Below are 25,688 nucleotides of genomic sequence, written 5' to 3' on the forward strand. Positions count from 1 at the left end.
AAAGCGCAGAGCCCAGTCCCTCCAGGGAGAGAACATCTTTCTTCTTTCCTTCCTCAACAGCCCCCTTCCTTGGAGAGCCCCTTGCTGGGGTCTGGGTGGGGAACAGCCGTTTTTGAGGATTAATTTCACACCATATTTGGTGTTGATATATAGATTTTACAGCCAGATTAGATCATTAGGTACCTCTGATCTGACCTGATTCAGAACAGAGTCCAGAGAATTTTATCCAGTGACTCCTACAACCACCCCAAGATCTTCTGGCTGAACGAGGAGGGTTCATTCAGAAAGTCATCGTGTTTGGATGTAAAGGTATGAAATGATGGGGAAATTGGCCCCTCTTTCAAGTTTAAATGTTGTAACTTCTACATCTAGACCGGGGTGGCCAACCTGAGCCTGAGAAGGAGCCAGAATTTGCCAACGTAACTGCCAAACGTGCACCTTTGTATGCAACTGCTGAGTCAGTTGTGAACCTTGCTACCATTATCATTATCCCTTCGAAATGATGATGGTGATGGACACTTGGCTCTATATCCCAGTGTGCCCTGGACGTCTACAGGTTGCATTAGCCAATCCAACCATTCGGCACTTGCAGATGGGCACCTCTGTATTGTGCCTGAGTCTTGTAGAGCTATGAAAGGCTGGTAGATGCCGATATTTTCCCATCTTTTTAGCCAGCACTAATACCAGGCCAGGCCAGGGCTGGGAAGAGAGAGAGAGCAGCAGGTTTCCCCTATTGTTTCCTGCTCACTTTTTCTTGACTAGCTTCACCTCTGCACCAATTGGCACTTTTCCTATGTGAGCCTGGCTAGCTCAGTTGGCAGAGCATCAGACTTTTAATCTGAGGGTCCAGGGTTCAAGTCCCTGGTCAGGTGATAAACTTCTCATTATGATTGTAAAAATCTGACTTTCTGGAGTCTTCTTTGGTGTTACTCTTTCTCTTCAGGATTTTCCTTTCCTAAGAAGGGCCTTTGTGTGGGGGGGATTGAAGGAACAACTCCTTGACATCCCCTCTGTCCTTGCAGCCTGGAGGAATAAAGGCCTCTGGGCATAGAGCATGTTCCTTCCCTACACACACACACAGAATATCCCTAAGGAATTAGAATCACCCGCTGCCTTCCCCTGTCCTGCTGGATCCCCAAATGAAGATGCTCTTCAGCCCAAACCCATGTCCCCTCTTTTCCCAGGGCCCCTCAGACCCAACCCTCAGTCCCTCCTATGCTCACTGCTCCTCACTCCCAACCAGAGCCTGCTCCTCTTCACCCTTCTCCTCTGTCCCAACCCACAGCCCCCTCCTATTCCCAGTGCCCCTCAATCCCAACCCACAGGCCCCTCCTCCTCACGCTGCTCCTCAATCCCAACCCACAGCTCCCTCCTTCCCTCCAGCAGCAGGTGCTTCAGACCCCCTCAGGAAGATTTTCTTGCAAGGTTTCGTGTATGGGTCTGCATGTGGATTTTACAGTATGTTGGAAATAGGTTGGGTTGCTTGCCGAAATGATCACTGGTGGCTGGTGTTGGATTCCCAGTCTCCATGTTATTGGGGCAGGAGAAACAAAGGGTTGTTATCCTTGAAGTGTGAATCAAGGACTCAACCCTGGGTGTAAACTAAATGAGCTGCCCACAGATTCTGGCAGCCACAAAGAGCATTTGGTGCGATAGCTCAGACCTGTCCCTGTCCCAGAGGGAGGGGGTCACCTGCAAGGGGCTTGGACCATTGACCTATCAGCTCTTAACTCCCAAACTTTCAGTAACTCTATTATCAGTGCCTGCGAGTGTAATTTAAACCATAAGAAAAACCACACTGGGCTAGACCAAAGGTCCATCTAGCTCTGTATTTTATCTTCTGACAGTAGCTAATACCAGGTGCTCTAAAAGCATCTCAACAAGGCACCACTGGGAGTTGAACCCAGCATCTCCTGTTTACAAAACAGGTACTTTAACCAGCTAAACCATGGTGCCTGCTTGTGGCTAAAGTACAGTGTCTGCTCACACCTGACTCCCTGCATCCCCACCTGGGCCCCACAAAGCAGAGCAGCAGGTGAGGTTTTTCTTGCAAGCTCTGTGTGTGTGTGTGTGAATCTTTGGCCAGGTCTGCACTACAAAGTTATTTCAGCAGAATTATATTGCTCAGGTGTGTGAAGAACACACTATGCTCCCTCGGTTGGCACTGCAATGCCACATCTGGTGACAAAACTGCCCTGTTTTGGTGACCAAATAAAACCACTTTGATGAGCTTTTTGCAGCAAACTTAAAGTGACAGAGTGTCAGTGTAGATGCTGCTGTTCATTATATCACCATAACTGGCCTCCTCCAGTATCCCACTACGCCCTCTGTGAACTCGCCTGCCCTGCATTCCTGCTACAGAGCCATGGGCCCCTCCCCTTTCATCGCTCCGGGAAGTTCTGACAGCTGAGCCTGCTGCTCTGCTGCAGCAGCCAGGAGCAAATCACTGCCGTGGATGCTGCTCTCTCCCACACTGCGAACACAGAGCAGGGTGGCGGGGACTTCCTTACATGGGGGACACTGGCATCCGAACTGTGACACCCCCAGGACACCCCTTCCCTAGAGGAGGCTCTTACCCTCTAAACAGGTTCGTCTGTTTTCTAGTAAAATCACTAAAAGGGAAGGAGAAAACTCGAAAGAGGTTCCTCCTGGCGCTCATGTCCATGAACCCGAATACTCTCTCAGTCCTCAAAGAGAGACCTGGAGAAGGAGACTTGCTGAATCAAAGCCACAGGGGTCACTGAGGTTTTCCTGGCCCCTCGCCCCTGTCCTGCCTGGCTGATGTCAGCATCTCTCTGTGAGGTCACCACCTCCCCACCACCTTTGACCAATAGTCTGAGGTCCTGCAAAAGGCCTTTGTGATGTCACTGCCTGTCACGGACTCACAGATCGTGCCCACTCTTGGCCCCGTGCGGTCCGTGGGGGGTGCCCCTTTCAGTGCGACAGCCCTTCACGGGGGTCCACTCTCTCTCGGGGTCAGGCCCCTCCACCTCCTGGAGCTGCCCCTCTCTGAGCCTTAGCACGTCTGTCTCTCGCCGTGGGCCCCTCAGGGAGTCCACGCGCTCTGGACCTCCTGGGCCTCCTCACCCCCGAAGGGGTTGATGCCCCCTGTTCTCTAGACCGGAGTGACTCTCAGCCAGCGTAAAACAGGAGGGTTTATTGAGCATTGAACACAGCACAGGAAACTCTCAGGGCCTCAGGCCTGGCCTCTCACAGCCCTGCAGCCAGGTGGGCTCTGCCTGCTTCCCCTTGCCAGCCCCAAGCCCCCCGCTTCCCAGCTGGGCCTCCGATATCCCGGGCCCCAAGCCCCACCTCTGTCCATTGTCTTTTCTCCAGGTAAACAGGGTTGCCTGGGCCTCCTCCCCTCTCTGCCCTCCTCTGGCTGGAACAGGTTGGTCACGGGGTCCTCTCTCTGCAGCCCATTGTCCTCTCACTGGCCAGAACTGGCTGTGACTCCTGAGCTGGGTCTCCGGGTCACCAGTCGCTGGGTTCTCCATCCTCCAGGCCATCAGCCGGGGTCCCAAGTCCCTCTCCGATCCTCTGTAACAACAAACTCCCTCTCCCCTCACCTCGTTAAACCAGTAACACCCGGGGACACTGAGTCCCGCTCCCTGTGCATGCAAACCACTGGAAAACACAGAAAACCCTAAGAAAATCCCCCACTTCGTCACAGAGCCCAGCACCTCTCCTCCTCTGGGCACCTGGAGCAGAGGCGGCTGGTGCTGACGGCTCCAAGGGAAGGCTTAAAAGCCACAGAACAACTGAGGTCAGGGCCAGAGAAGGGCAGGACCATGCCTAGGTGTGGCCTGCAGATGGCACAAAAACACCCAGCCAGGCTGCTCCCTGCCATGCCAAACACCCACTGAAGGCCACCCGCAGACCAGCATGTGGGGCAGCTGCTGATGCTTTGTGGCCAACATCAGAAGATGGTAGGAAAGCAGGGCAAGCCCCCCTGGTGGCGCCTCTTACTGTTCCCACTCTCCATGCTCACTTTGGCAGTGGGGCAGGAGATTTTTCCCCAGCTGGCGAGAAGCAGAGAAACACCCAGGCTCCATGTAGCAACCCCCTGAAGCACAGGGACAGGTGCACACTTGGAAGAGGGAAACTGCTCCACACGCTAGCCCGGGCAGCCGCCCATTTTCTCTGGCAAGTCAGGAAGGGCAAAGGTGAGACTGGAAGCACCTGGGGCTCATGCCCCAGCCTTTGTGACACCCAACCCCCAACTCCTTCCCCGGGGCTCTAGCTGAAGCCAGAGCACTGGCCTGAGCGGCCAAGAAGAGGTTCCAGCCCTGAAGGGAGCAGGACGTTCAGCCCAAAGGTAAAACTGCACAAGCACAACCACGAAGGGACTCGAACCCTCAATCGCCTGATCCGAAGTCAGACGCCTTATCCATTAGGCCACATGGTCACACAGGAAAAGGCCCTCCAGGCACTTCTATGGAAAAGGCCGACACTGACGCATCCGACGAAGTGGGGATTCACCCACGAAAGCTCATGCTCCAATACGTCTGTTAGTCTGTGAGGTGCCACACGACTCTTTGCTGCTTTTGCAGACACTGTGTTTCTCAGGTCAGCTACTGAGGGGGGCAGAGACTCTCTGGGCACAAGAAGGCGAGTTCCCAGTGAGATGTGAGACTTAATTCTCTGGAGCCAGGTGCAGGGCTTTGGCAGGGAGGTTCAGGCATGAGGGATTCGGGTGCAGCGGACGGACCGGCTGTCTAGGTGCAGAGATTTAGTCTCCCTGAGGAGGAGGAGGGGGAATCCTGCTGACAGGCAGTGGCCAGGGCCGGTGCAACCACTAGGCAAACTAGTCGGCCGCCCAGGGTGCCCAGTGGTTGGGGCACCAAAAAGCGCACTCAGGGGAGGCGGGGGAGTGGAGGTGAGCTGGGGCAGGGGGCTGGGAGGTGCGGGGGGGGGCTGCCCACAGCAAGTAACAGGGGTGGGGGTGTGCAGGGGCACCGCTCCCTGTCCCAGCTCACCTCTGCTCCGTCTTCTCCCCTGAGCACGCCGCCCCCGCTCTGATTCTCCTCCCGTCCCGGGCTTGCTGCACTAAACAGCTGATTGGCACCACAAGCCTGGGAGACAGGAGAAGTGGAGCGGCACCGGCGTGCTCAGGGGAGAAGGCGGAGTGGAGGTGAGCTGGGGTGGGGAGCTGCTGCAGGGGGGGCTTCCCGGCTCTTCCTCATGGCCCCCGCCCCTGCACTCACTGCATGGTAAGTGGAGTGACCCAGCCCCAGCCTGGTCCACTCCCCTGGCTCCCAGCCACGCCGCCGGCGAGTGCTGTGGGGCGGTTCCCCCCCTCCCCCAAGCTTGGGAGCCAGGGGAGCAAAGCAGGCTGGGGCCCCAGGCCTCCATGGGGGGAAGCAGAGGTGGGCTGGTCCCAGCCCTCCGTGGGGTGTGGGGGGCTGGCTACTTCCTGGGGGAAGTGGAGTGACCCAGCCCCAGCCTGCTCTGCTCCCCTGGCTCCCAGGCTTGTGTTGGTGTTGGCTGGATTTGTGCGGGTGTTTGTGTGTGTGTGGCTGGATTCATGCATGTGTTCGTGTATGTTTGCAATTGTGTGTGTGTGCATGCTCTGCTGCCTTCTGCCGGCGTGAGAACCATTTCTCCATATGTCACAGCCCCCATACCGTCGACCCTGATGGTGATTTCCCCATCTTACAAGGGCTGGCTGGCCTCACCTGTCTCCCCTCTGCAGAGTGTGGTGGGGCTGCAGCTCACCCCCTGTGGGGCAGGAGGGCCAAGGTGCAGGGCACTGGGCTTCAATGCACCTGGAGAGCAGCTCAGGTGAGGCTGGGCAGGGCCTGTGGTGTCTGTTCTGCGTTGCCTGGTGTGAGTCCATTGCACAATCCCCAGCCACGCCGCACAGCGCGCCCCGAGAGGGGGCCAAGCAGATGATCCAGCACGAGGGGATCATTCTCATTGGTAGCTGTCCAGTGGCAGTGAGTTCCACAGGCCTTGGCACATGCTGTGTGGGGCAGGAGGTCCTTGTGTTGGGAGCAGTGGGAGTGAACTGTGTGCATTTGTGTCTCTGAGCACGATTGTGAATATTATGGTGTGTGGGGGGTGATTGTGAGTGTGGCTGGAGATGTGATTGTTTCTCTCTTTGGGGGTTGGGCTAGCATGTCCCTCTGGGTGTGTTGTGTGTGAGTGTTCTTGGGATTGTGTGAGTCCCTTTGTGCGTCAATGTGTGTGTGTGTGTGTGAGAGAGAGAGACTTGCTGCAGGATACAAAGTCCTGCAAAGCCATTTCCTACTGGTTATCCCAGCAACACACTGACACAAACAGTGTCACAGACACACACACACACAGAGTAGGGCTCAGCCTCACCAGCAGAGGGCAGCAGGGACACATACATCTCTCCTGGGCCAGCTTGGACAATTTCCCATCAAGACCTGGCACAGCGCTGGTGCCCCCACACGGGGTGGGCAGTGACTGGGCGGGGGATGGGGGCAGGGCTTTAGGGGTATGGGGCGGAGGCAGGGCTTTGGGGAAGGGGCGGGGCGGGCTTTGGGGCGGGCACAGTGGGGCAGGGGCAGGGCTTTGGGGAAGGGGCGGGGCGGGCTTTGGGGCGGGCACAGCGGGGGCTGGGGCAGGGCTTTGGGGAAGGGGCGGGCGGGCTTTGGGGGCGGGCACAGCGGGGCAGGGGCAGGGCTTTGGGGGAAGGGGGTGGGCTTTGGGGCGGGCACAGCGGGGGCGGGGCTCGGGGACGGAGCCGGGCTCATTCAGCCCCGGGCCAGGCTGGGGGAGTCGCGGGGTGACAAGCTCAAGGGCGGGAACTCGGGGGAAGGGGCCATGTGGGGGTGGGTCCTTGGGGAAAGGGTGCAGGGGAGGGCTGTATGGGGGGCAGTGTGGGAGTGGGGAGCCAGGGGAAGGGGCAGAGTGAGGTGGGGTGCTGGGGAAAAGGGGCAATGGGAGGGTGGTGCCTTGGAGGAAGGGGCGGGGATTAGGGGGAACAGGCGATGTGAGGGGGACCTCGGGGTTAGGGGCAGAGTGAGGGGGCAGGGGCATGGCTTTGGGGCGGGGTGGGGGCAGGACGTGGGGAAGGGCACAACGAGGGGGCAGGGGTTTGGGGAAGGGGCGGGCAGGGGCAGGGCAGGGGCGGGGCTTTGGGGCGGGCACAGCGGGGCTGGGGAAGGAGCAGGACTCATTCAGTCCAGGGGCGGGTCTGTCCGGGGTGACACTGTCCCTGCAGCGGGTGTTTGAGCCGGGCTCCCGGGAGGGGCGGGGTTGGGGGCAGCGGGAGTCGGGGGTGACACGCGGCCGGTGCCTGGGCCCGTCGGACCCACCCAGACCCGCTCACACCCAGCGGGGTTACAAGGGCGCCGGGAACATCCGCGGGCGGACACGTGGATCCAGCCCCCGGGCAGAGCCGGCCCCGGCCCCGGCCCCGCCCCCGCCCCCGCCCCGACCAGCCGGGGGGAGGGGGGGGGGGGCAAGCGGCAGCACGTGCCTACGCGCTTCACACCCTGCACCGGGGGGCCGGGGCTCTCTGGGGGCGGGGCGGGGATGAGGAGTTGGTCGGGGGGGGGGGAGGTGTCAGGTTGACCCAGGGACCCGCCCTCACCTGGGCTGGAGAGGAGGAGGCGCCCCGGGGCAGGCTGGGAGTTGTAGTTCCTGGCTCGTCTCACAGCGGAAGTGACGCACAGTTTGCTCAGACAACGCGCCCCCTCCTGGTGCACTCTGGGAAGCGTAGTTCTCTCTCTCTCTCTTACACGCAACCTTCTATTGGAGGAGGGGCTGTATCTGGTCACTTCGCCGAGCCCCTCCCCGCTCCCTGATTGGCGGAGAGAGCGCGGGACAGAGACTCGGCGCGTGGGGGGAGGCCCCGGTTCCCTCCCCCGAGGCTTCGCTGCCCCCCCCCGCGCGCTGCGGCCGTTGGGATTCGAATCCCGCTCGCGGCCAGGGGCGGTCCCGGAGCGGGGGAGGGGGCTGGGCTGCTGCGCTCTGTCCTCTCCTTATGCAGCCCAGGTGCCGAAAGTGACCTGGATGCAGGGAGCCCTGATGTCGCTCCTTGCTCCCCCCTCACAGCCCCCTAGGGGGGGCACAGACCAACATTGGGGGGAGCAGTAGCTACATATGCGAGTTGCACTTTAATGATACAGAGATTGCACTAAAGCACTTTATATTTCACAGTGTAAATATTTGTAATAAAACTATATATAGTGAGCACTGTACACTTCGTATTCTGTGTCGTAATTGAAATCAATATAATTGAAAATGTAGAAAAACAAAATATAATCCCATAATTTTAAATTAGTATTCTATTTTTAATGGTGTGATTAAAACAGATTAATCATGACTTTTTTAAAGCTAATTGCGTAAGTTAACTGCGATTAATTGACAGCCCTAGATTTGAATTTTTCTGTCCCATGCAGGACAAGCTGGAATATCCGTGTGCAGGGAAAGAGCCTGGGGGGAATTGTGCTGTGAAATTATTTCCTGTTCTGACATGTCCCCAGTTGCCCTTTTTGCCCTAACAGGCTGCAGCGCAACATCCATGTTTTGCTCCAGCTCATTCCCTCCTCCCAGGGGCCGGGGAAGGGAAATGGCTGCAGTGGAGCCAGTTGAGGGAAGGATTATCAGGGAGTTGCTGGCGGGTTCCCTTGGCGGGGAGAAAAGGCAGTAAATACATAGGGGGTGGGGACTTCTTCCAGGAAGGTTGGTCTGGGTGGGAGAGGGCAGGAAATCCCCAGGGTGGGGGACAGGGAGTGACAAACCTGCTGGGATTTGTTTACTGTGAGGCTCCAGCATTTCTCAAATGTGGCCACCAGGGGCTTTTTATTGTGGCCACAGCCTCCTGGGTTGTAATTAAGGGAGTGCGGTGGGGCTCAGGCTTCAGGCTTCTGCTCTGGGATGGTGGGCGAAAGGCTCAGTCAAGATACATGGAACGTAGGCTGGGTGGGGATAAGTCTGTGTAACTCATCCAGTTATTGATATACATGTGACCTCGAATATTACCAATCTGTGTGTCCCTCCCAGACACACAACCCCCCCAACCAACCATCTCCCAAACAGACCCTCAGGCCACGTTTACACTTACCTGCTGGGTCGACGCGGCGAGTTCGACTGCTCGGAGTTCGAACTATCGCGTCTGATCTAGACGCGATAGTTCGAACCCCGGAAGCACTAATTCGAACTCCGGTACTCCACCGCGGCAGGAGGAGTTGCCGGAGTCGACCTTGGAGCCGCGGAGTTCGCTTCCGCGGCGTCTGGACGGGTAAGTAAGTCGAACTAGGGTAGTTCGAATTCAGCTACGTTATTTACGTAGCTGAATTCGCGTACCCTAGTTCGACCCCCGACCTTAGTGTAGACCAGGGCTCAGTCTGGAAAGCATTTGTCTCTCATGTTGTTGAAAAGACTCAAAGCAAACAGAAGAATCTCAGCTTTTAAAACAATCCTCTAGCAAGACAAAGAAACTTACATCTGTAGACTCAGAAAACACTCCCAAGATATTTTAACAATATGTTGTCACGAAGAAACCAAAGTGATAAAGAGGCCTGATTTTTTAAACTATTTTAAAAAAATCTTCTCAAATCAGCATCTTTAGAGTGAAACTTTTTCTGCTTTTCTAACCAGACAGTTTTCCCCAAAAGGAGAGGCACTGGTCCTGGAGACACTGCAATACCAGGTCAATGCATAGGGTGGACAGAGCAAGCTCCTATTCCATCCCCTTGTTTCAAAAATCAATTTAATATACAGTCCTCAAATAAAGGACCGATCAGATATTAAACTGATAAGAACTGACACTACGCTTGATCTTAGCTCCAAGGAGCCGAGAAGCGATGCTGAGAGTCTCGGATGCTAGGCAGCCGCTCTTCCCCCACTGCTTTCTACTTCAGCTCGAGGAGCTCCCAGACACGCACCAAACACCATTCCCGACACTTTGATAACTAGGTAACTCGAAGCATAGGCGGCAGGTTTGTATAATTTTTGGTGGGGCCCAAAATGGTGGGGCCCCCCTGATCCCACCCTGTAAGCTGATATAAAATGAAGCTACAACGCGTCAGTGCCACAAGATTACAAGGGTCAATTAAAAGTGGAAAGTCAGAAGCAGCACTTGCCTACTTCAATATACAGTATTATATTTTGTTGCACCTGTTGTGATGAAGTGGGAATGTTCTTAATATTTTATCTGAATACTGTGTGGGTGCCTCAGTTTCCCCTGCAAGATGCCAACTGAAGGTGTTGGGGACAAAGAGATCAGGTGGCCTCCCTGTCCGGAAGAGACACAGAGGCCAGAGGAGGGAGTGTCAGTTTGGAGCTGGCTGGGGAAATGGGGAGAGACCCAGAACTTGGGTCTGGGCTCCCCACCCCCCAAGATGGACCTGACAGAGGGGTTCTGTTTTCTGTACCAACAAGCTCTGTTTAAACTGAGGGGTTGACAGTGCAGGAGGGTGCTCAGGGTTGGGGTGCTGGGGGTGCAGGCTCTGGGGTGGGGCAGGGCTGGAGATAATGAACTTGGGGTGCAGACAGGCTACCCCAGGGCTAGGGCCAGAGAGGACCCCCCCCCAGGCAGCACACTCACTCTGCACCATGGTCACTGCACATGCTCCTAGGGCCTCTCTCAGGTCCAGAAAGCCCACTCGCCTCCCCTGTGGTGGGTACCAGGCGGGGGGTTGCCATCAAGTGTGGCCTCCCCTGTTGCTGACCCTCACCATAGCCTCACTGGGGATGGGGGATGGGGCTGCCCCTTGCCCAGCGTAGGGCAGGAGTGGGGACTGCAGGGTGGTGGCTGGGGGGGGGAACAGGGTGTCACAAAATTCACCCAAGCCCCAGCTGCTCATGTCTTGGGAGCCCCCCTCCCACATCTCCCCTGTGGTGGGTGGGTGGGTGCTGGGGGGCAGGGGGAACTGCCAGCACATGTGGCTTCCTTCCTCCCCTGCTGCAGCCTGCTGCCCCTCACCCTTGTCTCACTGGGGATGGGGCTGCCCCTTGCCCAGCACTGGCCAGGAGTGGGGTTGTGGGGGGAGGGGGCGGATCACAGGGTCAAACCTCGCAGAAGCCCCAGCAGCTGCTCAGGTGAGTGAGGTCCACTCCAGATGTCCATCTCCTGGCCAGAGTCCCCCTTGGCGTCTCCTCCAGGTGGGTGCTGGGGGGGGGCGGGAGAGAGGGCTCCCAAGCACGTGTGTGCCTCCTCCCCACTCCTCTCTCCCCCTCCCCCTCCCTCGGTGCTCCAACAGGCTGCCGGCCGCTGATCTCTATAGCCTTAGGCCAGGGGTCGGCAACCGGTGGCTCGCGGCTCGCCAGGGTAAGCACCCTGGCGGGCCGGCCCGGTTTGTTTATCTGCCGCATCGGCAAGTTCGGCCGATCGCGGCTCCCGCTGGCCACGGTTCATGGTCCCAGGCCAATGCGGGAGGCAGGAAGCGGCGCGAGCCGAGGGATGTTCTGGCCGCGGCTTCCTGCCTCCGCATTGGCCTGGGACCGCGAACCGCGGCCAGTGGGAGCCGCGATCGGCCAAACTTTCCGACGCGGCAGATAAACAAACCGGGCCGGCCTGCCAGGGTGCTTACCCTGGCGAGCCGCGAGCCACCGGTTGCCAACCCCTGCCTTAGGCAGAAGCAGCTGCAGGCAGCCTGCAGCACAAGCAAGGGAGAGAGGCACTGGCTGTTTGTTTTTTTATTCAGGCAGAGAAGCTCCAAGGTGGGGGGGCAGGGGACGCTCCAGGCAGGGCCAGGGGAGAAACCCGGCTCCAAATATTGGTGGAGCACAGCCCCCAGTCTTGAATATTCCTGGTGCTCGAGCACCTCGAGCCCATATAACCTGCTGCCCCTGGGTGGGGGCTTGGACCCAGGATGGACCGGCAGCCCCCTATCAGCTCCCCACTCCCCTAAGTTCCCTGTGCAGCAGCTGCCTGCAGTTCAGCTGTGTCCCTCCCCCCACTGCCATGTGCTGCTCCTGCCCTCTGCCTTGGAGCTGCTCCCCGAGACTCCTGCTTGCTGCTGGGGGGAGGGAAGGAAGAGGGAGGGCTAATGTCAGGGTGTCCCCCTGCTCCTGCACCTGCACCCCGCTTACCCCATCTTCCATAGAGCAGGACTCAGGAGGGAGAGAGCTTGCAGCAGCTGGGGTCTCAGCAAGCTGATCTAATTAACAAGGCAGTGTACTTAAGGGAAATGTGCATATCTCCCTCCATTCCTGCTGCCTTGCAGAGTGAGAGAGTTAATCCTTGAGGGCTCAGCCAATTGCTAGTTCATCATTTAGCAGTAAGGGAAATATCCCACCCTCTAACTCCTCCACCTCAACCAAGCTTCACAATCATCATCACTGTGTATCAGTATTAAATTGTTTGTTTAAAACTTATACTCTGTGTGCATGTGTGTGTGTGTATACGCACAAACAATCTTTTGTCCGGTGAAAAATATTTCCCTGGAACCTAACCCCCTCATTTACATTAATTCTTAAGGGGAAATTGGATTCGCTTAACATCGTTTCGCTTAAAGTTGCATTTTTCAGGAACATGACTACAAGGTTAAGTGAGGAGTTACTGTATAGACTGCTAGTTGGAAAAGGGAGAGGGGAGAGCACAGACTGAGTGGTTATACTTTGTATACTGAATAAAAGAAGGAGTTTTTTCAGTGTACCAGAAATCTAGTTATGAGGAAGGTTAGATCTAATAGCTTTATTTAGAAACTTGCATAACGCTTAGGTGCAGATAGTCTGGTTTTCTTTTTGCTGGGATGGGTTTTGAGTAAATCATTAGTCTGCTTGGTTTCTTTCATAATCTGAAGTGGATTGAGCCTCTAAATCCTTCTACTCCTCCCCCCTCCCTCCCAAATGTGAAGGGGAACAACCTCAACCTTTTATCTTATTCTGCTTTGTAGGAGAAAGATGCTCTATGTAAATAGTCATGATCCATTTAGGTTAATTCTTATGCTGAATGGCGAGTAGGAGAGGGTATAAATCATTGGAGACTCTTGCCCCACTCCCTCTGTGGCCTGTGTTTTTCTTTGTTTTAAAATGAGACTGTCTAGTTTTTATGTAAATATATTTGGGGGGTTTCACTCATATTTATATTGCTGTGAATTTCATGTGCTCTTGTCTCACAGCAGACATGGGGGGAAAGCCTGTGGCAATGGACTTTGCAAAATTATAGACTAGTGATTCTCAACCTGTGACCCAATCACCAGCTGCGGCCGATGTGGCATCCTCAGGGCCATACAGGTAGTATATAGTGTGTGGATTCTGCTCACATAACACAGAGAAAGTTGCCTATGCAGCTCACAATAGTAAATAGGGTCAGATCAGAAGATATCTTCTTTCCAAGTGGGAATTGTGCAGGGACGAACAACAGACCTAGTGCAGCTGTGTTGCTACTGTTTGCTAGCCCTGAAATCGTTCCAAATGCCTTGGTTCAAGTGGCACCAGTTCTAAAAGTAAGGGTGATTTAGTGCTGTGGTTCTCAAACAGGGGTATCCAATGGTCTTCCAGGGGGTACATCAACTCATCTAGATATTTGCCTAGTTTTACAACAGGCTACATAGAAAGCACTAGCAAATTCGTAACAAATTAAAATTCATACATTGATTTGTTTATACTGTTCTCTATACTACTATACACTGAAATGTAAGGACAATACTTATATTCAAGGGATTTATTTTTATAAATATTGCATCTGATTTTGTAAGCAAGTAGTTTTTAAGTGAGGTAAAACTTGGGGGTATGCAAGAGAAATCAGACTCCTGAAAGGGGTACAGGTGTCTCTAAAGGTTAAGACCCATTGATTTAGTGCAGGTACCACCAGTAACATAGAACCCTGCAAAAACTTCTAGTGCAGATGAATTTGAGAGCAAGCCAGAGAGAAACAGCTGCGGAGCATGCTAGAAAGGGCTGACCTGTCCGCATTGTCTGTGCCTGACAAGCTGTCATGTGGCACAGAGGCGCCTGTGAGAGGTATGGCAAAGCAAGAGGGTTTGATTAGTTGCTAGGAGCTCCACATGCTAATCAGGAGGTGTGTTTCTGTAAATAGCGACATAAACATCTTCTAATGGCCAGTCTTCTAAAGCTGTCTCAATTGTGCTTTAATGAAATGGGAACCTGGTTTTAGATTTTTGTTCTTTAATTCGCTGGGGGTGAAACCCCTTGTATGAAAACATTCACCATGGGAAAAAGCTTGCGCACATTAGCCTGGGTGTGTAGCTGAGCACAGCTTTATTAAGACTATACTTTCAGGGATCATTTCTATAGTTTGTAACTAGAGAATTGTGGTTAAAAGTGTCTGACCTTGCTAACCACGATGAGGAGTTAAAGTGTTCTTTTCTGAGCATGAAGTGAGTGGACAGTGTTGCTTTAATGCACCTGCTGTCTGCTATTGATGACTGTTCTTGCTTTCCTTTTGGGAAGCTGTTAGGAAGAGAACACAGACTGAGTGGTTAGTCCTTATAAAACAAATTTAAAAATAAATGTTTTGGGTTTTTTTTTCTGTTATCTGAATTTATTTAAAGCTTTTGTGCAGTTCTGTTTAGTAGCAAGTCTTAGTTTGTTTTGGTAGAATTTAGAAGAAAAGTAAAGGTAGTGTGAAAATGGTGTTTTAAAGGTTTTTAATTCAGTACTTACTGAAAGTTTTTTTAAAATTTCTTTATGCTGCTCTCTCTCTTTTTTTCTTGTAATCTATTTAAGGATTTAGGTAGGGTCCTGTGTCTGCATGTTCTCTTCCTTTTCCACTTGCCTCTCTGCTTCTCTTTTCTTCCCTTCCCATTTTTCAGGAAGCCCCTATTTTTTACTTCTCCTGCTCTGGCAGGGGGTACGCAGTTTGCTCTTGGCCCCAAGCCCATCAGACAATCCACACAAGATCTGAGAGTATCTGTCTCTTGGCCGTATAGTGGGTAGAGGGTTCTAAAGCTGTGTCAGGGTGTGTCTACACTATGGGATTATTCCGATTTTACAGAAACCGGTTTTTGGAAACAGATTATATAAAGTCACGTGAACGTGGCCACACTAAACACATTAATTTGACAGTGTGCGTCCATGTACCGAGGCTAGTATCAATTTCCGGAGCATTGCACTGTGGGTAGCTATCCCATAATTCCTGCAGTCTCACCCGCCCTTTCTGGAATTCTGGGTTGAGATACCAGTGCATGATGGGGCAAAAACAGTGTCATGGGTGATTCTGAGTAAATGTCGGCAGTCAATCCTCCCTCTGTGAAATCAACGGCAGACAATCATTTCGCGCCCTTTTCCCTGGATTGCCCGGGCAGACGCCATAGCATGGCAATCATGGAGCCCGTTCAGCCTTTTTTCACCGTCACTGTATGTCTACTGGATGGTGCTGACAGACATGGTACTGCAGTGCTACTCAGCAGCATCCCCTTGCCTTTTGCAAATTAGCAAAGATAGTTGCCAGCCACACTGTACTGTCTGCTGCTTTGCAAATTGACAATGACAGTTACACTGTACTATCAGCTGCTGTCATGGGTGCTCTTGGCCAGCCTCAGTGAGATCAGCTGAGGGTGCATGGACAAAAATGGGAATGACTCCCCAGGTCATTCCCTTCTTTAAGTTTTGTCTAATGGAAAGTCAGTCCTGTCTAGACTATCAGGTAAGCCAATTAAAGACCCAGACAGGCAAATGGTGGCTCCAGGTCAGAGCCCCAGACATCCAGCAGAAATGATGAGCTGCATGCCATTCTAGGGGGTGCCCCTGCAACAACCCCACCCATTGCTTCCCTTCTCTCCCACCTCTCCTGGGCTACCGTTATCCCCCATTTGTGTGATGAAGTAATAAAGAATGCATGAATTTGAAACAACACTGACTTTATTGCCTCTGCAAGTAGAGCTCAAAGGGGGGAAGGGAGGGCAGCCTCCAGCTACTATGATATTCCAGGCAGGACTGAATCTCCAGGAGACAAAGCTTAAAGAAGAGAATGACCTGGGAGTCATTCCCGTTTTTGCCCTGGCATCCCTGTCCGACCTCACTGAGGCCAGCCAGGAGCACTCGCGGGACGACGATGACAGATACCAGTCCTACTGTACCGTCTGCCGTCCGGAAGGGAAGGGGATGCTGCTGCACCGCGTCTGCCAGCAGAATCCAGTAGACATACGTTGACATTGAAAAAAGGCAAGAAACAATTTTTTTCCATTTGCTTTCGGGGGGGGGGCCCGACATAGACCCTGAACCACCCGCGACAATATTTTTGACCCTTCAGGCTTTGGGAACTCAGCCAAGAATTCAAATGGTTTTCGGAGAGTGCGGGAACTGTGGGATAGCTACAGACGTCAGTTGCCCCTCCCTCCATGAGCATCCATTTCATTCTTTGGCCTTCTGGTACGCTTGTCTCAGCTCCTTAAGTTTCAGCACTGTGTTGAGTCCCTGCTGTGATTCTGTCTATCATGGCCTTGGACATTTTTTCAAATGTTTTGGCATTTTGTCTTTTGGAACGGAGTTCTGATAGAACAGATTCATCTCCCCATACAGAGATCAGCTTCAGTATCTCCTGTACGGTCCATGCTGGAGCTCTTTTTTGATTCTGGGACTGCATGGTCACCTGTGCTGATCAGAGCTCCATGCTGGGCAAACAGGAAATTAAATTCAAAAGTTCGCGGGGCTTTTCCTGTCAACCTGGCCAGTGCATCCGAGTTCAGATTGCTGTCCAGAGCAGTCACAATGGTGCACTCTGGGATAGCGCCCGGATGCCAATACCATCGAATTGCGGCCACACTAACCCTAATCCGACATGGCAATACCGATTTCAGCGCTACTCCCCTCGTCGGGGAGGAGTACAGATACTGGTATTAAGAGCCCTTTATATCGATATAAAGGGCTTCGTTGTGTGGACGGGTGCAGGGTTAATGTGATTTAACGCTGCTAAATTCGATATAAACTCACAGTGTTGACCAGGCCAGAGAGAGCAGCAGGTTTCCCCTATTGTTTCCCACTCTTGTTTTCTTGACTAGTTTCTCCTCTGCACCAACTTGCTCCTTTGTATTGTGAGCCTGGCTAGCTCAGTTGGCAGAGCATCAGACTTTTAATCTGAGTGTCCAAGGTTCAAGTCCCTGGTCAGGTGATAAACTACTCACCAAGATCTTATGCTGTCTTGCTGGAGTCCTCTTTGATGTTACTTTTTCTCTTCAGGATTTTCCCTTTCCTCAGAAGGGCCTTTTTGTGTGGGGGTTTGAAGGGGCAACTTCCTGACAGCCCCTCTGTCCTTGCAGCCTGGAGGAATAAAGGCCTCTGGGCATAGAGCATGTTCCTCCCCTGCACACACACACACACACACAAACAGAATATCCCTAAGGAATTAGAATCACCTGCTGCCTTCCCCTGTCCTGCTGGATCCCCAAACGAGGATGCTCTTTAGCTTAAACCCATGTCCCCTCTTTTCCCAGTGCCCCTCAGACCCAACCCTCAGTCCCTCCTATGCTCACTGCTCCTCACTCCCAACCAGAGCCTGCTCCTCTTCACCCTTCTCCTCAATCCCAATTTAAACAGCCACACTGGGCTGGACCAAAGGCCCACCTAGCTCTGTGTTTTGTCCTGTCAGTAGCCAATACCAGGTGCCCTAAAAGTTAAGCAACAAGGCACCACTGGGAGTTGAATCCAGGATCTTCTGTTTACAAGACAGGTGCTTTAGCCAACTAAACCTTGGTGCCTGCCTGTGGCAAAAACACAGTGTCTGCCCACACCTGACTCCCTGCCATCCCCACCGGGGCCTGACAAGCTTTGCTTGTGTTTGGATTCTGCAAAGCAGAGGAGCAGGTGAGGTTTTCCTTGCAAGCTCTGTGTGTGTGTGTGTGTGTGTGTGTGAATCTTTGGCCAGGTCTGCACTGCAAAGTTATTTCAGCAGAATGATATTGCTCAGGTGTGTGAAAAACACACAACGCTCCCTCGGTCGGCAGCTTGTGGCTGCGGCACACACTGCAATGCCACGTCTGGCGACAAAATTGCCCTGTTTTGGTGACAAAATAAAACCACCTCGACGAGAGGCCTAGAGCTTTGTGCAGCAAACTTAAAGTGACAAATTTTCAGTGTAAATGCTGCTGGTCATTATATCACTATAACTGGCTTCTACCAGTATCCCATAATGCCTGCTGTGAACTCGCCTGCCCTGCAGTCCTGCTACAGAGGCTGGGCCCCTCCCCTTTCAGAGCCTTCCCATTTTTAAAAGCCCTGGGGTGTTGTTCCCCCCTGTTCAGGCACCCCTGGGGCCCTGCACTTCACACAGCTCTCCCTGATTTCAGCTGTTAGTGAGGGAGCCTCACTGCTAGCGCAGACTGGGCAGTTTCTTGCATGAGAGACTCTGTCCCAAAGCAGGACTAAAGTTTGGGAATAGATTCATAGACTTAAGGTCAGAAGGGACCATTATGATCATCTAGTCTGACCTCCTGCACAAGGCAGGCCACAGAATCTCACCCACCCACTCCTGTAACAAACCCCTAACCTATGTCTGAATTATTGAAGGCCTCAAATCGTGGCTTAAAGACCTCAAGGTGCAGGGAATCCTCCAGCAAGTGACCAGAGCCCCATGCTGCAGAGGAAGGCAAATGTCCAAGAACAATTCTAAGGGGAAGGTGAATGCAGAGCAATGACACTGGCGATGCCCAGACCTCCAATGGGGGCAGCGTGGAAATTAATAATGGGAAGATCATTTGCGAAATTAGTCATCACTGACAAGATTTGTCTCTGTTCCTATTTCATGCTGTGGTGTTAGTTAGAGGAATCAGTACAGATTTTTACTATATTGATTAAACACTTAATTTTATTTACCCAAGCCAAAAACTTAGTGTCACTTATTTGTTCTCTGTCCTAGCAAGAATGAATTGAATTTTGTGACTTTCTGGAAAGTGCAGCGAGACTAAATGTGGGGAATTCAGTCTGTGTATTTGTGAGCTGATGTTTTCCTCTCACAGGTCAGTGCCTGCATTGAAATACCCAGAGGGATCTAAGGGCTGGTGTACGCTGGGCACTGAACTGGCAGAGCGATGTCTCTCATGGTGTGACCCCCCCAACAAACCCATATAGTTAAGGTGACCTAAGCCCGGGTTAGATAGTGCTAAAGAAAAGGAAGAATTGTTCTGTCCATGCAGCTATTACAGGGATGGGAAAATCCCTCCAGTCACCGTCTACTCCAAAGTGCTAAAGCAGCAGCGTTTTAAGTGTTGACAGAGTGAAACTAGATTTATCTCCAGTTCGCACTGTGGATGCTCAGGCACTAAGACTACAATAATAACAACAGCAGCGCAGCGCTTGCGTAGTTGGCAGGATTTGAACCTGTGCAGGGAGACCCCAATGGATTTCTAGTCCATCGCCTTAACCACTCGGCCACAACTACTTGACATGCATCCCTTTCACTGCATGATGATTTTGTTCTCACTGAATTGTCACTTCAAATTGTTTGCCCAGACCAGCTTCCCCAGCACACTCACGGCTGCGCATCAGTGTAAGTGTGTCCTGGGCTGAACAGCGAGAATTCCTGCCCATTTCCCTTCCGGCTGGAGCAGGATGAGAGTGTGTTTGTGTGAACGACATTGCTGTAGATTGTTGTTCATTCCCCACTCTGACAATTCAGACAGTCCCTTTCCTAGTCAAATCTCCAGCACATCGTTCCAATAGCAGGGGGCAGGATTTCTCTGGGGCACTGAAATTTTTCAGAGGGCTGGCGCGTGTACTCAGCCTTGCATTCCATCCCTGGTGTTTCATGGACTAACAACAGCAGCAGAAAGAAAGAGCGAAGCCAATATCTCCCTGGCAGGGATGCAGGTGCCATGACCCCTCTGTCTGACCGTCGCCATTGCAGGAGAAAAAGGTTCACTGGCATTGAATGCCCTGGCTCAGACCAGAGACACAGGGAGGTTTTGCTGTTCATGGATCTGTGCAAAGGAAATTTTGTCTCTGTGTGAAACTGAGGTCAGAAATGAAACGTCCACATGGTGGCCCAATGCTCTAGGGAATGTGGGTGAAGGACTCAGGCTGAGAAATGATTTAACAGGGGTTTGTTTCAATTTATTGCCCTGATTAAAATCTATGGCTAAAAGGCAGCCACTGTTAGTACTTGTACCTGTGTAGGGATACCCCAGTGGGTGTCAAGTCCATTGCCTTCACCAGGGGCAGTCGATTATTTTATCAAGGTACAAATTTCTTGGTCAAGGCCTAGGCTCCAGAGAAAACAATACACTGCTGATAAGAAGAAGTACATCAAAAGATTTTGCAGCCACCATGGGCATAACTATGATGTGTCGTGTTTCACTCTTTATACCTGGCGCCACCTCCTTTCCCTTTAGCCTTGTAGTTGACCAAGGGCAAAGCTGAGCATCTCCTCAGATACCAGGGAGTGTTTATGTCCATTGCTGCGAGCTACACAGGGGTTTGATGTTGCTGCTTTCAGTCCTGCGGCTCTGCCGGGATAAGGAACAATTCAGGCTGTCACTGAACTGAAGGAGGAAGACCAGTTTGTGACAGGGAGAGGGACGCCTCCTCTTAAAGGTGTTTGTCTGGTTGGCAGTCCTGGTTCCCAGGTCTCGCCCGTGGGGCTCCAGCAGTTTTGGGACCGGGTCACTCCCTTGGCCCCACCTGCTGCCCCCAGGCGCTCCCCGCCAGGGGCCCCAGCAGTGCAGCGGAGCTGAGCAGCATCTGCCTGCTCACTCCAGTGGCTGCCGGCCCCTCCGCATGGCAGGGCAGGGTGGGGCTGTGCCTCCACGCGCTGCCCCTGCCCCGACCCCCTGCAGCCAATGGGACACTGCGGGGGTGATGCCTGGGGGCAGCAGCACGCGGAGGCCCCCCAGCCTGCCCCACCTTGGAGCCCCAGGGAAGCGCCACACTCCTGACCCCCTCCCAGAGCCTGCACCCCCCTCCACACACGCCTGCCCCCAACTCCCTCCGACAGCCTGCACCCTCTCCCTCCACACACCCCCTCCCGCCTGCCCCAATCTCCCCCAGAGCCTGCACCCCACCCCCTCCTCCTGTTCCCCACCCCTGCCCCAGCCCAGAGCCTGCACCCAGCACCCAAATTCCCAGAGCCAGAACAAGGAATTTTTGTGCCCAAGGCAAGGGCCGGCTCCAGGCTCTTTGGCGGCAGGTCCCTCAGTCCCTGTTGGAGGGAAGGACCTGCCGCTGAATTGCCACCGCTGCTTCATTCATCCTTCGGTGGCAATTCAGCAGCGGGTCCCTGAGTCCCTCTCGGAGAGAAGGACCCACTGCCGAATTGCTGCCAAAGAAGCAGCAGCAGTAGAGCTGCCACCGAAGTGCCGCTGATCGGGGTAGAGCTGTGCCCCTCCACTTTGCGCGCCCGAGGCAAGTGCCTCACTCGCCTCGCCCTTGTTAAAGCGCTGCAAACTCCATCCCAGAGTCTGCCCCCCAGAACCCCTCCCCCACCCAAACTCCCTCCCAGAGACCAGCCTCTCACCCCTTCTGCACCCAAACTCCCCCCAGAGCCTGCACCCCAATCCCCAGCCCCAGCCCAGGGCCTGCACCCTAGACCTCCTCCCCCCACCCAAACTCCCTCCCAGAGACCAGCCTCTTACCCCTCTGCACCCAAATTCCCCCCAGAGCCTGCACCCCTCCTGCACCCCAATCCCCAGCCCAGGGCCTGCACCCTAGATCTCCTTCCCCCACACAAACTCCCTCCCAGAGCCTTAGGCAGGTGAGGGGCAGAGTTTTGGGGGACAGGTTCTGGGCAGCATGAGTGACATTATTGGCACACTGGGAGGACTGGCACCGGCCCTAAGGTAAATTGAGGTTGAGACCCTGCTTTAAGGGATTGGAGCAATGCTGGAGAGACTGACAGGCAGGGAGCTGGGGAGCTGTGTGTGCTCCAAGGAGAGTTGTTGTTGTGCTCTGGTGACACAGAGTGGGGGTGGGGAGTTTGTAAGCTGTGGTGTTTGTATAGAGATAAAGTTTACTAACCCCCAGGTTAAAAACTGTTCCTGCTCTGGGCTATACAGGACACTCTCTGTTGTGAGGGTAGCTCAGTGGGTGAATGTTTCCCTGCAGGATAATAGGTTTGTAGTTCCAATTCAAGTGATTCCCTTTAAAAACTTTTTCGAATGAAAATCAATTTCCAGACCCATCTCCAGTATGTTCAGGAGTTCGCTGAATGGGGGCAGGGGGCTTGAAATGAATTTAAACACTCAGCATTTTCCTGTGCAAATGAATAAAGACCTGGCAGAGCTGTCCAGCAGCTGAAATCAGTTCCAGTCCTCGGCGTCTCTAAGAGGGACACTCCGTAGCTGAGGCATGTGGGACACCTCTGTGGTGATGACAGGTGAAAAAATGCTGGATTCAATGAAAGATGAGCCCATAGGAGGGGAAGGTGAACGGCAGCACCACACAGGGTCATAACACTCAGACACGGGGCTTTACTGTCACTGCCCCTGTGTTTTCCATTATTTCTATCCTAAGGAACACACCCTCCCCCTCCCCCACACACTGGCACACAGAACCTTCTCCCCCTGAGCCCCATCCCACCCCTACCCCTCTCCCCCCCACACACCACGGGACACAGCCTCTCGGTGACTCTCCCAGATGGGGGCTTGTCTCTGCATCTCCCCAGCAGGGGAGCAGAGAGCCGAAAGGGCCACAGGAGACCAATGGAGCTAGGCAGGGATAGAAAAGACCTCCCCTCTCTTCTCTTCTCTTCTCTTCTCTTCTCAAGAGTCCCGTTAATCTCACCCATGGGACATTCCAGCACCGGGTGGGCTCAAAGCACCAACCTTCCCCTGAGCAACAGAAGGGGGAACCAGCTCTATCACATGGAAGGAGGCTCCCCACCTCTGCTGCTGCCATCCTGCAGCCTTTAATATGGATTTGTTTTAGCTAATGCAACCCCACCCCCCCCACTCCGCTAATCCACCCATGAAACATGGAGAGAAGCTCCTGAAAGCAGGATCCAGGGGTGCAATGGGTTAGTGTCCAGTACTTACAAAGCAGTGCTGAGTGGAGTCATGCTCAGGTTGTGAGTTCAAACCTCATCTATAGCACTAGTTTCCTTTAAGCAAATGGCTTCTGCCAATCATTTTGCCCTTCAGAAAATACAATTGCAGCTCAGAAGACACCGAGGTCCCCTTGCTTTACAGAGAGCAGGGCAGATTCCACAGATCTACCAGGCTCTGCTCTCCACCAGCCGCCTGTGTCAGGAGGTGTCGAGCAGAGCCCAGAGCACTGCCCCTGACTCCCCCTCAGTCTTTGCTCCCCAAACCACCTGTGTGCTCACCCTCTTCGCTGTGAGACTCAAACCCTGCCTGGCTTTCTGTATGTTGGGTTTTTTGTTGTCTGTTGTGTTGATGTGCATGTGGGTCCTGTGTGGATGCCATATAGTTTTGTGTGTGTGTGTGTGTATGACTTTTGCATGCAGATCGTTTTTTGCTAAGTATTCTTTTGGTATGTGGTTTTTGTGCTTTCCTCTTGTGGGCTTTTGATGTATTTTTTGGTGTGGATTTGTTCTATGTTTTGTGTGGCTTTCCCTTATGTGTATATGGCTCTGTGTGCTGTGTGGGTTTGGTTTTTGTCTATGTCTGTGTGGGCCAGTGCAGTCTGTGATGTTCTCTTTCTCTCTATTTGTCTCTCTATTTGTATCTTCATGTGTAAATTCACTGGAACTTTTCAAACTCTCCACAGCTTTGCCAATTTTCACCAGGAATTTTACTCATTAACAAATTCTCACTTGTTCCCTACCAGTTGGTGACCATTGCCCCAGGGGCCTGTCAGTCTCAGGGTCCTGATTTCCCATTGACCCTTCCCCCTTCTATTGGGACTGGGAACTAGCCAACCAAAAAACCCCACTCAGTTTTAGTAAAGGGCCAACAGTCCCTTACACAAGCTGGGCCTGTGAGGGAGGGAGAGCTCAGTGGTTTGAGTATTGGATGGCTAAACCCAGGTTTGTGAGCTCAGTCCTCAAGAGGGCCATTTAGGGATCTAGGATAAAAATCTGTCTGTGGATTGGCCCTGCTTTGAGCAGAGGTTGGACTAGATACCTCCTGAGGTCCCTTCCAACCCTGGTATTCTATGATAGGGTCACCAATGTTCAGAGAAACTAGCACAAGCTGGGCCCATGGTGTAAGGGTTGGCATGCTGAAATCTGAGTTCAAATCTCAGTGGGACCTTGTGGTAAATCCCTGGAGATCCAAGTGCTTTCCTATCTCCAGCTGTATAAGAATGAGTTGTTTACCTTGTGCTGAGTGACTCATCCCCACTGGAGCCAGGTCTTTGGTTGGAATGGGGTCTAGAAGTGGCTATGGTTTGACTGGGTGTTTGGGATTTCTGATGCCCACAAGTTTGGCCCTTGTGCTTTCTACCACACTTTTCCTCTTGCCCACATGGCGCTTGAAGAAAGGAGTGTCAGGGCCAGGTTTCATAGTCAGGGAAAGGCAGGAGGGAGGCAGAGTCCCAGGCTGGAGCCCAACACACCTCTCCTCCTCTGGGCACCTGGAGCAGAGGCGGCTGGTGCTGACAACTCCAAGGGAAGGCTTAAAAGCCACAGAGCAACCAAGGGCAGGGCAAGGGGAGGGGAGAACCATGCCTATGCGTGGCCAGCAGACAGCCACAGAGACACCCAGCCAGGCTGCTCCCTGCTCCCTGGCATGTCAAACCCCCACTGAAAACCACCCGCAGCCAGCTGCTGATGCTCTGTGGCCAACATCAGAAGATGGTAGGAAAGCAGGGCCAGCGCCCCTGGTGGGGCCTCTTACCGTTCCCACTCCAGGTGCTCACTTTGGCAGTGGGGCAGGAGATTTTACCCCAAGAGGCTTTTCCCCAGCTGGCGAGAAGCAGAGAAATACCCAGGCTCCCAAGGTGCTATTTAGCAAGTACCCTCCAGCACAGGGACAGGCGCACACGCTAGCCCGGGCAGCCGCCCATTTTCTTTGGCAAGTCAGGAAGGGCAAAGGCGAGACTGGAAGCACCTGGGGCTCATGCCCCAGCCTTTGTGACACCCAACCCCCCAACTCCTTCCCGGGGCTCTAGCTGAAGGCAGACCATTGGCCTGAACAGCCAAGAAGAGGTTCCAGCCCTGAAGGGAGCAGGACTTTCAGCACAAAGGTAAAATTGCACAACCACGAAGGGACTCGAACCCTCAATCGCCTGATCCGAAGTCAGACGCCTTATCCGTTAGGCCACGTGGTCACAGAAACAAGACCTTTCCAAGCACTTATTTGGAAAAGGCAGACACTGTGTTTCTCAGGTCCTCTACTGAGGGGGGCCAAGACTCTCTGGGCACAAGAAGTCGAGTTCCCAGCGAGATGTGAGACAATTCTCTGGAGCCAGGTACAGGACTTTGGCAGGGAGGCTCAGGCATGAGGGATTGGGGTGCAGTGGACAGACCAGCTATCTAGGTGCTTAGATTTGGTCTCACTGAGGAGAAGGAGGAATCCTGCTGACAGGCAGTGGCTGTGGAGAAAAAGTGGGATGTCCAGGCTGCTCCAGTCTCCTTCTTCCAGCTCCTCATCTGGCTGAGCTGCTCCACCGGCCTGGACAAGTCCTCTGCATGCTCAGCAAATAGCCCAAGAGACATTTCTGCCCAAACCTGTGCTGGGGGGTGAGCGTCTGTCTTCCCTGTCCCATCCACGCTAGAGCAGACCACTAGATTGAGAGAGACAGTCAACAACTATTAAGGCTCAGATTATATAAAGGGGGTCACAGAATTTGTGACTTTCCGAGATCTCAGTGACATTTTCCACCTCAGCCCTGGGGCAGCAAGACTGGAGCTGTCGGCCGGTGGGGGCCTCACAGCTATCAGCCACCAGTGTCGGAAGGGGCTCCCACAGGCC

At 53.5% G+C, this 25,688-nt stretch overlaps 1 protein-coding gene and 7 non-coding genes across 8 annotated transcripts in view; 3 read left to right on the forward strand and 5 right to left on the reverse strand.

Moving 5' to 3' along the window:
* Positions 1-25,688, forward strand: part of LOC120375572 (zinc finger protein 850-like) — a gene marked incomplete at both ends in the record, with an annotated part of 169,196 nt that overhangs the window by 57,068 nt on the left and 86,440 nt on the right. The window lies entirely within an intron of this gene.
* Positions 800-872, forward strand: TRNAK-UUU. Its single transcript has one exon. It is a non-coding gene; the product is annotated as a tRNA-Lys (tRNA).
* On the reverse strand, positions 1,883-1,956 carry TRNAT-UGU. The gene has a single exon. It is a non-coding gene; the product is annotated as a tRNA-Thr (tRNA).
* On the reverse strand, positions 4,336-4,408 carry TRNAR-UCG. The gene has a single exon. It is a non-coding gene; the product is annotated as a tRNA-Arg (tRNA).
* LOC120376371 lies at positions 9,592-9,784 on the reverse strand. The gene has a single exon (XR_005587255.1). It is a non-coding gene; the product is annotated as a U2 spliceosomal RNA (small nuclear RNA).
* On the forward strand, positions 14,151-14,367 carry LOC120376542. The gene has a single exon (XR_005587400.1). It is a non-coding gene; the product is annotated as a small nucleolar RNA U3 (small nucleolar RNA).
* On the reverse strand, positions 19,180-19,261 carry TRNAS-AGA. Its single transcript has one exon. It is a non-coding gene; the product is annotated as a tRNA-Ser (tRNA).
* Positions 24,972-25,044, reverse strand: TRNAR-UCG. The gene has a single exon. It is a non-coding gene; the product is annotated as a tRNA-Arg (tRNA).

This window comes from Mauremys reevesii, linkage group 12, assembly GCF_016161935.1.
Source record: "Mauremys reevesii isolate NIE-2019 linkage group 12, ASM1616193v1, whole genome shotgun sequence".
Lineage (NCBI taxonomy): Eukaryota > Metazoa > Chordata > Testudines > Geoemydidae > Mauremys > Mauremys reevesii.